A 14,241-nucleotide genomic window follows, 5' to 3' on the forward strand; every position below is an offset into this window, starting at 1 on the left:
TCAGAGTTGTTTATAAGTAAGTTCGGTTTGTTTAGTTTTACATTTTTGTCACTGTTTCCATGCTTTATCTCTATGGAGGAGGTTTTGTTTTGTTGGTTTAGTTAGCCAAGGGGCATGGTTAGCCTTGGTACATTTAGTTCAAGGAGGGGCTAAGCTATTTAGTGTGTCCAGAAAAAAAATGTTGAAATAGTTAACAGCATCATCTAGGGGGAGTGTTTTTAGTGGGAGCCAATTTGGGTTTTTAGGATATTTACAAATTTATCTGGGTCAAAGTGGGTGAGATTTCTGGAGGTTTTGTAGGCGTGTTTTTTTTTGATATTTGAAGGAGGGTCCTATGGGTGAATGCTGGGAGGTGGTCCCTTAGTATATCAGGTAAGGTGCCTGAGTTGGAATTATTTTGTGGGTGAGATACTAACATCCAGTTTACGGTGGATTCAGATCTAGTGGATAGGCCGTGGGTAGGAGTTGTAATGAGCTGTGTGAAGCTATGTAGGTTTATGCTGTTGACTGGAGAACTGGTTGTTAGATTCAGCCAATTAATGTTTGTATCTCCTAGAATTATGGTTTCCTGTGAGATATTTTAGTTTGCCCATAAATAAATAGATATATGCATGCATACAAATATACATACATATGTACACACATGAATGAATACATAAACAAACAAACAAATAAATAGATACATGCATGCATACAAATATACATACATATATACACATCATCATCACCCCCTTTTTCCCATTTACATAGGGTCGGGGTATCGTATTAACTGTCGCCAACTCTCTCAATTCAGTGCCACTCTCCTGCCTTCTTCAACACTCATGCCTGACTGTCGCAGATCTTCTTTCACACAATCCATCCACCTCTTTGCTGGATGCCCTCGCTTCCTCTTACCTTCTTCATGTCTGTCCCAAATTTCCCTCACCAGATTGTCTTCTGCTTTTCTACACATGTTCCCATACCATCGTAATCTGTTTTCTTTGATCTTTTCTGCAATTGGAGCTACTTTGGCTTCTGCTCTTATGTCTTCATTTCTTCATCTGTCCCACAGTGTGCATCCTACCACCTTTCTCAGGCACTTCATTTCCATCACCTCTAGCTTCTTCAACTGTTCTGCCTTTACTGCCCAGGTTTCTGTACCATACAGTAGTACTGGTCACACCACTGTCTTGTACACCTTACTTTTCAGCTTCTTTGGCATTCTTCTGTCATATATTACACCTGATACTCTATGCCAGTTGGCTGCAGCCCCTCTGATTCTAGCTTTGACCTCTTCATTCAGACTACCATTCTCCTCAACCACCCCTCCCAGATACTTGAAGCTGTTTACCTGTTCCACTATCTTCCCATCTATCTCTATTCTCAGCTTCTTCTGATTTCCCCAATCTGCTGCCATTACCACTGTCTTATCTGTGCTTAGTATCATCCCATGTGCCTTCAGATTTGTATTCCATTCTCCTATCCTTTGCTGAAGTTCTAGATCAGAGTCTGCCTGTACTGCCACATTGTCTGCATACAGCAGCTTTGTTGCTCTGACCCCTCCAACCTGTTTGCTGATGTAGTCCATTACCAGTATGAATAGCAGTGGGCTCAGAGCTGAACCCTGGTGTACACCCACTCCCACTGGGAACCCCTCAGTGAGGCCAAACACTGTTTGTACTTGAGTCACTGGGTCCTTGTACATAGCCTGTACTAATTCTACCAATGTTTCTGGGATTTCAAACCACCGCAGTACTGCCCAGATCAGCTTTCTTGAGACCTTGTCATATGCTTTCCCAAGTCTAGGAAGGCCCAGTTTGACTCTCTCCTCTTCTCTAGTTTCTTCTCAAGTATCTGTCTCAATGCAAACATCGGGTCAATTGTGCTGCATCCTGATCTGAATCCGAACTGTTCATCTCCCATCTTACATTCTTCTATTCTGCGTTGTTTATGTATTTATGTATGTATGTGTGTATATATGTATACATGCATATATACACACATACATACATAAACAAGTAAATACATAGATGCATGCATACATACAAATATACATACAGATGTACACACATACATAAACAAACAAGTAAATAAACAGATACATGCATACTTACAAATATACATACATATGTACACACGTACATACATAAATAAACAAATAGATACTTGCATACATAAAAATATACATACATGTGTACACACATACATACTTAAACAAGTAAATTGATAGATACATGCATACATACAAATATACATGCATATGTACACATGTACATGCATAAACAAATAAAACAAATAGATGCAATGATACATAAAAATACATATGCACACACTTACATATATAAACAAGCAAACAGATAGATGCATACATACAAATATACATACATATATACACATGTACATATATAAACAAACAAATAGATAGATACATGTATACATATAAATATGCATACATATGTGCACACATACATACGTAAACAAACAAACAAGTAAATAAAAAAGGTGTTTTTTTAAGTGAGAGTGTCATATCCCTACATCCACCATGTACAGCACTTTGCCCCCCCCCCCTTATATATACTAATTCCACAGTCACACAATAGTGTAGAAAAAAGAGGTCTTAAGATACAATGAATCACTGTCACGGCTTTATTAATTTATCCCTTGTTAGTCCCACTAAGGCAGTGGCTGTCTTTCAGGGAGACCCGTGATGCTATGGGAACTTTCCCATCTAGCTGAACTACCACCAGCTCAAGCATCTTATGTAACAGATTCACAGAAAATACTTTGTAACCTTTTCCAGTACACATTCTTCATTTCGATCAAATATACATGATGTAGGAATATAAGCTGCAAAGTTGATCATTCTGCAGCTGTTGCCACTTTTACTGTGTAGTTAAAAGTGAATCCAATGGGAAAGGTCTCCACTACCAATCATATCAGAATTGTGTCATATCTGGATGGGCTTGTTTCCCATTTGTGTAACTGTCTCTGCTTTATTGTTCAGTTGATTAGAGTGTTACAGCTTTAGTTATCTCATTTTCAGCAAAGGCTGTCTAGTACAGAGGAACTGAATATTTTAAATGTATATTTGCAACAGTTTGTGTCTTGCCAACTGATAATGCATTTTGAAAAAAAAGAGTTAAAAGTCTGATAGTGTACTCGAGGGCATGTCTGTTCAGTCAATGTCTCTGCTTGGAAGAACAAATCTTTTGCAATTGTTTTTTTTCCTTCCTCTTCTATGCATAGATTTACATGGTAGATTGAATGGAGACATGCCGTGTTAAATATATACAAGTTCTGCAAGAGGAGGGAGGCTAAGGAAATGATTTCAAGGTTTGATTTCCTTCAGCAATTTTCGAAACCAGACCATTTAAGAATGTTTTTTGCACAGCATGATAAAAGCTATGTAATTTACATAAATTTTCAGTGCTAGTGAATAAATACTTAAGGATGTTAAAAAAATGAATGATCTTAAATTGTAGTTGTTGTGGCTGTTAGCACTGGAATATATCTCCTGCAACTACAGGAAGGAAAGAAGGTTGAATAATTAATAGCCGAAGTTCATCTGTGAGCATCTGACACAGCTATTCAACTTTGGCATCTGTCACCTTCAGGCCTGAAAGGTAAATTCATGATTTGGGACGTAAAGCATTTGTCCAAACACAGTAAAACTATATAGATCACACAATCTTTTAAAATGTGCTTTACATAATTATAAAGTAGCGGGCATGTTCACTTTTTTTAATAATGCATTTTAAAAAGTGGACATTATAAAGCATCTATTATTATTGCCTAACCCTGGTTTTGTGCATGAGTGACAGTTCCCAAACAGTATATGTTATTATAAACAAGCTGTACAGCAGAACTGAACCTCAAGAACACAGTTTCTTTGGCATTGTTGTACAGCAGTACCGTCTTAAATATGCAGTAGCAAGTCCCGCTTAGACCTCATTCACCACCCATCACCAGGTGACGCATTCAAATAAGGAATGAATATTCATGGTGTTGTCTTCACCGACCTGATTAATATTCATTGAGTATTCAGCTTGTTAGCTCAAGGCGGAGCTACAATTAAATAATGCTGCAGTAATAATATGATTAAACACAGCAATGCCAGCAAATAAGGAATGAATATTCATGGTGTTGTCTTCACCGACCTGATTAATATTCATTGAGTATTCAGCTTGTTAGCTCAAGGCGGAGCTACAATTAAATAATGCTGCAGTAATAATATGATTAAACACAGCAATGCCAGTATAAAGTCAGGATGCTCTACAAGCCACAAACCCTATGGATTTATTCCAAATAATACTGTACTTTATGCAGTCATTCTCAAACGTCATGGGTCGTGCTTCCATACCACTTACTTGGTTTGCTGAACAGTAGCATCCTGCATAAGGCCCATGTTATTTTAAGCAAAGTACACAGCAACATGGTCTAAATCAGGCTTTCTGTAGTAAATCAGTTTACTGTTATCTGTAAGCCGAAACCTAGCCCTAACCCAAATCTGAATCGTGCAACAAGTACATTATACCTCTATCAAGAAACAGTTCACAAATTGTAACCTCAGCTTAAATGATGAGGCCCAGATCTTTTTCCAGAAAGGCTAGTCCTAAAAAGAATGTCCACTTTAACTGTTACATATTATTAGAGACGAGTAATTGCAGAACGGCAGTCAATGCATGTGTACATTTTTCAAAGAACAATATATCATGCCGAACACTGGGGAGTTGTGCTTACATTATCACTGGACAGAAGGTTGTTACGTGTGTATACCTCGAAACTTTAATCACCAGCAGCATTTAATTAATTTGGGTCTGTAGCCTCTCATTTTCAGGAACATTCATGAACCACATGTACAGGGGTGATTTCCAAATGTGTTAATCATGTCACTGTCAAATCTGCATGCCAGTCAATCATATATCATTTGCATGCAACATCATAGCCATTTGGTATGTCAAGTCACACAAGCCATACCCACTTCTGCACAGTCAGACTAATGGGGTACTGCTCTGCAACAAATCTTCATTGTTTAAGACTAAAAAGAGTATATTAGACATTGTCCTTCTGACTCATCTAAATAATAACAAATGACACAAATTTAGCATTTATGATATAGGTCGTCTGTCAAAAAATGGATTAAGAGAAGCATACAACATTGGACATGATAGACAACAAAGGAAGGGAGTAAACATTTTATACATGGGAGTGCAAATATTCCCACAGACACTAATGAAGGGGATAGAACCTGCTGCACTACTGTGGTGAAATAGAATGCTGCATGCAGTACCACTGTGGTATATTATTGCAACAGTGAGAACAGAATGCTGCATGCAGTCCCACTGTGGTGTATGAGGGTAACAGTGAGAACAGAATGCTGCATGCAGTCCCACTGTGGTGTATGAGGGTAACAGTGAGAACAGAATGCTGCATGCAGTCCCACTGTGGTGTATGAGGGTAACAGTGAGAACAGAATGCTGCATGCAGTACCACTGTGGTATATGAGGGTAACAGTGAGAACAGAATGCTGCATGCAGTACCACTGTGGTGTATGAGGGTAACAGTGAGAACAGAATGCTGCATGAAGTCCCACTGTGGTGTATGAGAGTAACAGTGAGAACAGAATGCTGCATGCAGTCCCACTGTGGTGTATGAGGGTAACAGTGATAACCAAATGCTGCATGCAGTCCCACTGTGGTATATGAGAGTAACAGTAATAACCAAATGCTGCATGCAGTCCCACTGTGGTGTATGAGAGCAACAGTGAGAACAGAATGCTGCATGCAGTCCCACTGTGGTGTATGAGGGTAACAGTGAGAACAGAATGTTGCATGCAGTCCCACTGTGGTGTATGAGGGTAACAGTGAGAACAGAATGCTGCATGCAGTCCCACTGTGGTGTATGAGGGTAACAGTGAGAACAGAATGCTGCATGCAGTACCACTGTGGTATATGAGGGTAACAGTGAGAACAGAATGCTGCATGCAGTACCACTGTGGTGTATGAGGGTAACAGTGAGAACAGAATGCTGCATGAAGTCCCACTGTGGTGTATGAGAGTAACAGTGAGAACAGAATGCTGCATGCAGTCCCACTGTGGTGTATGAGGGTAACAGTGAGAACAGAATGTTGCATGCAGTCCCACTGTGATGTATGAGAGTAACAGTGAGAACAGAATGCTGCATGCAGTCCCATTGTGGTGTATGAGAGTAACAGTGAGAACAGAATGCTGCATGCAGTCCCACTGTAGTGCATGAGAGTAACAGTGAGAACAGAATGCGGCATGCAGTCCCACTGTGGTGTATGAGGGTAACAGTGATAACCAAATGCTGCATGCAGTCCCACTGTGGTATATGAGAGTAACAGTAATAACCAAATGCTGCATGCAGTCCCACTGTGGTGTATGAGAGCAACAGTGAGAACAGAATGCTGCATGCAGTACCACCATGGTATATGAAGGCAATAGTGGGAATAGAAAACAGCATGCAATGCCACTATGGTATGTGAGGGCAATATATTGCTGCATGCAGTATGACTATGGTATATGAGCACAGAACTGAGATACTGAGAATAGAATCCTGAATGCATGTTACTGTGGTGTATGAAGGTGATAGTGGGAATAGAATGCTGCATGCAGTATCTTTGTGGTAAACAAAGGCAATAGTGGGAATAGAATGCTGCACATAGTACCACTGTGGTATATGAGGGCAATAGTGAAAAGAGAATGTTGCATGCAGTAGCACTGTGGTATATGAGGGCAACAGTGAGAATAGAATGCTGCATGCAATGTCTTTGTGGTAAATCAGGGCAATAGTAGGAGTAGAATGCTGCACATAATACCACTGTGAATTATGAGAGCAATGCAATCCTGAATGCATTAGCAGTGTAACATAAGAGGGCAATAGTGCAAATAGAATGCTGCATGCAGTACCACTGTGGTATATGAGGGCAACAGTTTGATTAAAATGTTACATGCAGTACTACTGTAGAACATAAGGTCACCAGTAAGAACAGAATGCTGCATGCAGTACCACGGTGGTATATGAGGGCTACAGTAAGAGTAGAATAGAATGATGGAATTTTTAAAACTCTAGCCACACTGTTTAGTTGTCACTTTTGTTCATATGCCAACACAATGACCGCACTTCAACTACCAGCTGCTATTACTGCTCAAAATCATTACATTTTTCAAATATTTCTATTTTTTCATTTTTCTTTATGAAATGCCATAAGTCATTCATGGCTCATGCTTAAGATGTTTCAACATCCAGTCTCCTTCTATACTGAAATCACTCTGGACCATGTTCTTTTGGCACTTTCCAAAACTAAAAATAGAAGTACTGTGTGTCCTGACAATATCCTCTGATGCCTGCTGAGAAACAATAAATCTTACCTAGCAAACCCCTCAGTCAACTCCTCATGCTGAGTCTTTTGACCGCATCCCTGATGTCTAAAGAGCAGATGTTCTGGTGCCCTTGCATGAAGGTGACCCTGTACTCACCATAGGAAATACTGGCTTACTAGTCTCACTACTATCAGCTTAGTGGTGCAGCGGTTAGCATTGTCACCTCCCAGCAAGAGGTTCTCCAAATTGATTCTTGGCTGGGGTGCCTTCTGTGCAGAATCTGCATGTCCTCCCTGCATTCACATGGGTTTCTTCTGGGTGCTCTGGTTTCCTACCCCATTCCAAAGACATGTGTCTGGAGTATTTCTCCCCAGGCCTCCTCTGAAAGCGGGCTCTGTCCCAGTTGGACCTTCCCCGGTAAATAAATAATAATTAAATAAATAACTACTACTATTTGTCAAAACTATATAATGTATATTATAGCTGAACTAATATATGCTATAGTGACCTTATATATGTGGGTACACACCAGGTCAGCATAGTAACATGTAGATCGTGCCTACCTAACCTGATGAGCTCACGCTATAGTGACCTTATATATGTGGGTACACACCAGGTCACCGTAGTAACATGTAGATCGTGCCTACCTAACCTGGAGCTCACTGAAAGGATTGCTTAGACCATGGATAAGGGAATGCAGCTGATGCTGCCAACCTGAAGCTGCTAAAGCCATTAACACTATCCTCCATTCTCACATATTCTCCTAACTCAATATTAACCCATTCAGAATTTGCTGGAAAGTTAATTTTCTACCTGAAATAATCAATAACGTTAAGGTTGAAGTTGTTTGATCTGGACAAGAAATATCACCAGCAGTATCCCACAGGACTCTGTCTTGGGCCCTTCTTCTTTGGCATATGCTTGTCTAGCATGAAAGTTGATACCAATCAGCTGTTGGTAACCGAGTGTGTTGACAAACAAAAATTGGTATGGTTATCAAGTCCCATTCTGATAATAGCATTCTCCGCTAAGGGTAGACCAAACAAATACATGGTGTGTAACTTATGGGCTTACCCTCAACACCAAAAAATGCAGCAAAGTTTCCAATGTTAAACCTAGCATCATGACCATTTACCATGTAGATAACTTTACACTCAAAATCATGTAGATACTTAAATCTAATACAATCATCAGTTACTTGGGTACCTGTGTTGATAACAACTTATTTTCACCACCGTCCCTTTGGTTTGGTTAGAAACTCCTTTTCACTTGCACGGCTTGACCTTTGTGGCATTTTGTCAAGGTCCAAAGAACTTATAGTCTCATTTTATTTCTCCCTTATAAGACCAATTATTGCACATAATACCTCATTAATACACCACCCTAAGTATCTAAATCAACTCCAGAGACTGCAATGGTCACCCCCCCCCCTAGCAGGGTACAAGGGAGTTACAGGGTTCACTGGAAACCTAAATATACACACAGCAGTCTCAGTCAAATAGGCAGTCTGAGTCCATTCAATCCAACCACCATTTAATTAGGACAAACTGTATTCCACCTCTGGCCTTGTGCTTAATTAAGTGTTAGGGGCACCCGGTCTTCTGTGTATACTTTAACCTGCAGAGTGACTAGTCTGAAGACAAGTGCTTTGGTGTCCTAGTTTGGAAGCAATAGCCTTGTAGTCTGTAAACCTTCCTCCACTGACGTCCTGCTGGTGAGCTTTTACTCTCTCCTTCCTAACAGACACTGACATTTATTCCTACTACTCAAACTATTTCTTTCTCTTATATTTTTCTTCACTTCTTCTAGACTTGTTAATTCCTTGTTTATATCCTTCTGCCTTTAGTGGAACTGCATGCCTTCAAGAAAGTCACCCTTGGTCTTCCATTTCCTGTCATATTTCTCCTTGCCTGGGACAGTTGCTAAACCAATCTCATCTGAGTTATTATTTGTGCACCGTTTACTTCAATTCAGTGCACTCAGCTGTCTCTTTAGTGTGTTTTATTTCTATAGAATTGTTCCTGCAAACAAATAGATATATATGTAACAGGGAAGTCTGCCGTTTGAACACCAGTCTGTGGTCTATATGGTCTATATATGTATGTAAATTATAAATGTTATGGAAGTCTAAAACAAATAACTTTGCCCACTATAATAGCTTCATTTTGTAGACCACATGGGTCCATTTGGTACTTTCTCCTTTAACCATGCTCAATTAATTGTTTTAGCAGTCCACTGTCTCCCGTATTTAAGTTTATTTCTCTTCTTCTGTAACCATTTTTGAGTTCTCAGACAGTATTTTTCCAGAGCTGAATTACTGCATTCTGGCTTACTTAATATGCCACAAGCTGTGGCATACTGTCTATAGTAACTATTTGGCAATCGCTTAATATCCGGAACAGTTAGCCGATCTCTTCTATTACTATTAGTGCAATAGCCAGAGTGAGTCTTCACTCCATGTATGTGCAATATGAACAGAGTTTATCTCACTACTAATGTGGATTTGCAATATTCTAAGCAAATCACAATGGGAATTCTTAGTATGTGCAATACCTATTAGTATAATAATGTCTAATGTCTTATTGTCCAATATGTGGTAAATTTAAGTGCTGTTAGGTATCTTAATTATTACTGTATGTGAATACCTCTTACTGTCCATCTAATTATATGTTATGTTATGTCTTGCACTGGGACCAAGCAATGAAATTTCATTCAGCCGTAACTGCTAGGCATCTGATCAAGAATAACGTTTACTTTGACTTTGACTTTGACTACTTTTTCTCATTGTTTTGCTGCTCTGTAGGGGTTGAGGTAGGCTTTTGGACTTTGCATCTCTAACTCCGTAGAAACCTCCTTACATTACACAGTTGTTCACATGGTCAAGTGTATTTTTTTACTGTTATCACCTTTAGTCAGGTCAAGGTGATATTGGACTAACTCTTCTAGTAAAACTGTGTTCTATAGCAACAGAATTAACACATTCATCTACTAGTACAGGGGCCTTTTAAACTGCATTGTTCCTTTTACTTATTTCTTAGCATATTTGTGGTTGTTTATGTTAAGTCACTGCTTGTTTTCTCTGTATCTTGGCAAGTTTTCAACATGCTTTGTTCGGCCTTGGCAAAGCTCAGGCTCACTCCACTCCCCTACACTACCCACAAATCCCACCCACCCCTCTTACTCTGCATTTATACTTTCTGCACCACTCACATATTTGTTTAACCAATACCATCAGTTACCTCCAGTAAGGAAACAATCAATACAATTATTGCACATTAGTAACACCTACTGTAATTTACCACCCAAGACTCTCTCACAAATTGTGTTAATCCTTGCCTCCTATAACTATCTAATTATATCTCTTCAACCAACCCACTATTCTCCTAACATTTTTTATCCTAATTTACAACAAAGATAAAACCCAAGTTAAATAAGATGCCCCTAAGTCAGATTACTTTACTATTTCTTCTCAATCTCCTAGCCTTTATCACCAATTATCAAATCCACCTCCTACAAATACTTATGACTTCAATCAATCCTCACAGAGAATATCAACATCCACCCAGCCTGTCTTTCTCCATAACACCCTATCGCTACAAACAAACTGCATTATATTTATTTTTCTGTAAATGAATTAAAACTAAGCATCCACATTTTGCAATCAAATATCTAACCAAGACTAAAATATAACTGGCCACACTCTTACCTTTGTAAAATAAGTCACAAAATTAGCAGAGATATTCACCCCAACCCTGGTCCCACTGTTCATAAAACCATCACTTCCATCCCAAAAATAAACCAGTCACCTAACACGTTAGCAAAAACAAAATCCAAACTCACCTTATTAAATATGAACCTAAAATGTAGGTGCAATAAAGTCCATGACATACATACTTACCTTGTCCCATACACGTCTGATGTAATCCGTAGCTACTGAAACCTGGTTAAAAACAATAAAGGATAATGAGACCCCCCCGATACAATGTACTCAGGCATGACATGCATTTGGTACAGCAATCACCTATACAAATCTCCTAACCATAGGGGATACTTCCACAGGAAATACCCACATTTAACAATGCTGAACTACTAATAGCATGCTAAAAATTAACAGTAGGAAAACTATATGTTTAACAGCAATTTATATACCACCAGGGAATGACACTGATTCTGCTGAAAGCATCCTGTATTGGATATCCCAACAAATTAACCATGAAACTATAATATGTGGAGACTTAAATGATGGCAACTCTTAAATTCCACTACCGTCACTGAATCCATAAACTTGTACAACTTCAGACAATTAATTACCCCAGCTACTAGAATCAATAAAACTTCAGGGAGACACTCAACATTAGACTGGATTCTTACAAACAAGCCAGTCAAACTGATAAAAGTAAGCTGCCTCTCAGCTAGCATGAGTGACCACATACCAAGATATGCTATTAGAACATACCATAACCAAGATAGACATATTATCTATAATCAAATATGAAATACAGCCAATTTCAGCAAAGCTAAAAAAATATAACTTGAATGTACTTAGAACAATGCTGATAGATGCTGTTGTAGAACATTTTAATAACATATTCTTACAGAGCTTAAATAATCTAGCACCAGTACGTAATAAAAGAGTAAAGTCAAACCCCACACCATGGCTGACAAAGCAAACAAAAAACATTATGTGAAAAAGAGATAAATCCTGGAAAAACTGGTAAAAATAAAACTTAAAATGCCATCCAGCAATTTAGACACCTTAGAAACCTTGCAAAACTCCATGTCAAACAGGATAAGCAAACATATTATACCAACGTATAAGACAAACACAAAAACAACCCAGATCATTTTAGTCATCACTAAATAATCTACTCCACCATGCCAAGACCACCACTTCCTCTCCCAAAACAGACAATAAGATGGGCTGTATATCCCCACAGTTTAATTCCTACTTTATACAATCAGTATTATCTGTCTTAGACACTAACACATCTGCCCCCCCCCCACTCTACCCCTGTCCATTTAAAACCACCACAACTCTTCAATTTTAGGCCAGTATCTACCTCACTCATAAGGAAGTACTACTTAAACTAAAAACTACTTCTGTAGCTGTAGACCAATTACCATCAGCATACCTAAAAATGGCTGCAGAAGTCTTAGTCCTCCCTGTGCCCTAAAAAATGGCTGCAGAAGTCTTAGTCCTCCCTGTGTCCATACAAATGAAAAGGTTCATAGCAGAAAGATACGTCCCATCACTGTGGAAAGAAATCCTACATTATACCACTGCACAAAGCCGGCACATCTACATAGTTTAATAACTACAGACAGATAATGATTCTCTGCCCCCTCTCCAAAATATAAGAGAAATGCATCCATATGCAGCTGATACAATACCAAACCTCAAAAAGCTCTAAGAAATATTGCATGGCTTTAGGCCCCAGCACAACACCACTACTGCTCTATTACATTTTAACAATATAATAAACCAACATAGAAACAATGGTTTGCTTGTGTCCACCATGTTCTTAGACTTGTCAAAGGCATTTGATACTGTCTCGCACCAGCAACTGCTCATTTGACTCTTTTCAACAGGACTTTCACAAAACTCCGTGTTGTGTTTCCTTAGTTACCTATCTGGAAGACAACAAGCCATTAAATGGCAAAAAACCTACTCATCCTTTCAACCAGTTATTACAGGCGTCCCTCAGGGCTCTATCCTGGGTCCTCTACTATTTAATATATTTATTAATGACCTCCACACCTCTACTCACCATGCTAGTTTAGTTCAGCATGTAGATGACTCAACATTAATATGTGTTGCCTCAATGATAAATAAGCTCCAAGACATTACCCAAATTATTTCTCCTCTGTAGAAACCTGGCTCAAAGAATCAAACCTCCTACTCAGCCTCAAGAAAATTAAGTTAATGCTTTTCATCTCAAAAATTTGCCAAAATGAAAAGCAATTTTTTACCATAAAGTCAGCAAATAATACTGTCAATGAAACTGTAACTCAAAATAAACTTCTAGTCATTATAATAGAAAACAATATCAAATATGACGACCATATACTGCACACCATTAAATCTACACAACATAGGTTCGTAGGTAGGTACTAGGCTATCTGCCTGAGGGCATTTATAAGCCTAGCCAGAGTGTGTCTGCTTTCGCCGCCCCGTTGATTAATTAACTGAGCCTCTATCAAGAAGAGCCAATGAAGTGATCCCAGGGGTGTATTTTCTGTTACCCATCCACTCGTCAAGGTTTCTCTTGCAGAGTGTTAGTAAGGGGCTCTGCCTAATGTAGTTAGGAATTTTGTTCCAAAGCATGGGGAGTCTCTGTGTCAGGAATCTATCTCTCCAGCATATTGTATTTATTGTTGTGGCAAGGTTTAGCTCACTAGAGCGAGTGGCTCGCAGTGACTTGGATTTCTTTAGGTGGAGCATGTCCATCAATTCTGAGTTGGACATGGCTTTGTAAGTCAGGCAGAGATCACCTCTGAGTAAGCGATATGCCACTGAGTACAGCCGGAGTTTTTCCGGTTGGGCTGCATAGAACATATGTTTGAGGCCAGTAATCCTCTTGGTGAGGTACTTTTGTGGTCTTTCCAGCTGTTGGAAGTGTCTTGTGAGGTACATCCCAAATGGGGCATTGTACTCTATAATGGGTCTGATGAGTGACGAGTAGAGGGGCCTATAACCTCTTTATTTCTAGATGCAAACCCTTTAGTAATTAGATGGGCTACATAGAAGGATTTCCTAACTACTTTGGCAATATGATTGTCAAAGGAGAGAGTACTATCTACCTGGGTCCCCAGATCTCTTATTACCTCTTCTTTATTAAGGGGGCTGCCACCTATGTGGTAATTCATGGGTGTTTTGTTTTTCCAAAATGGGATGACTATGCATTTTTTGGCATTTAGC

The sequence above is a fragment of the Protopterus annectens genome, chromosome 4.part0 (genome assembly GCF_019279795.1).
Source record: "Protopterus annectens isolate FY-2018-M chromosome 4.part0, PAN1.0, whole genome shotgun sequence".
Lineage (NCBI taxonomy): Eukaryota > Metazoa > Chordata > Ceratodontiformes > Protopteridae > Protopterus > Protopterus annectens.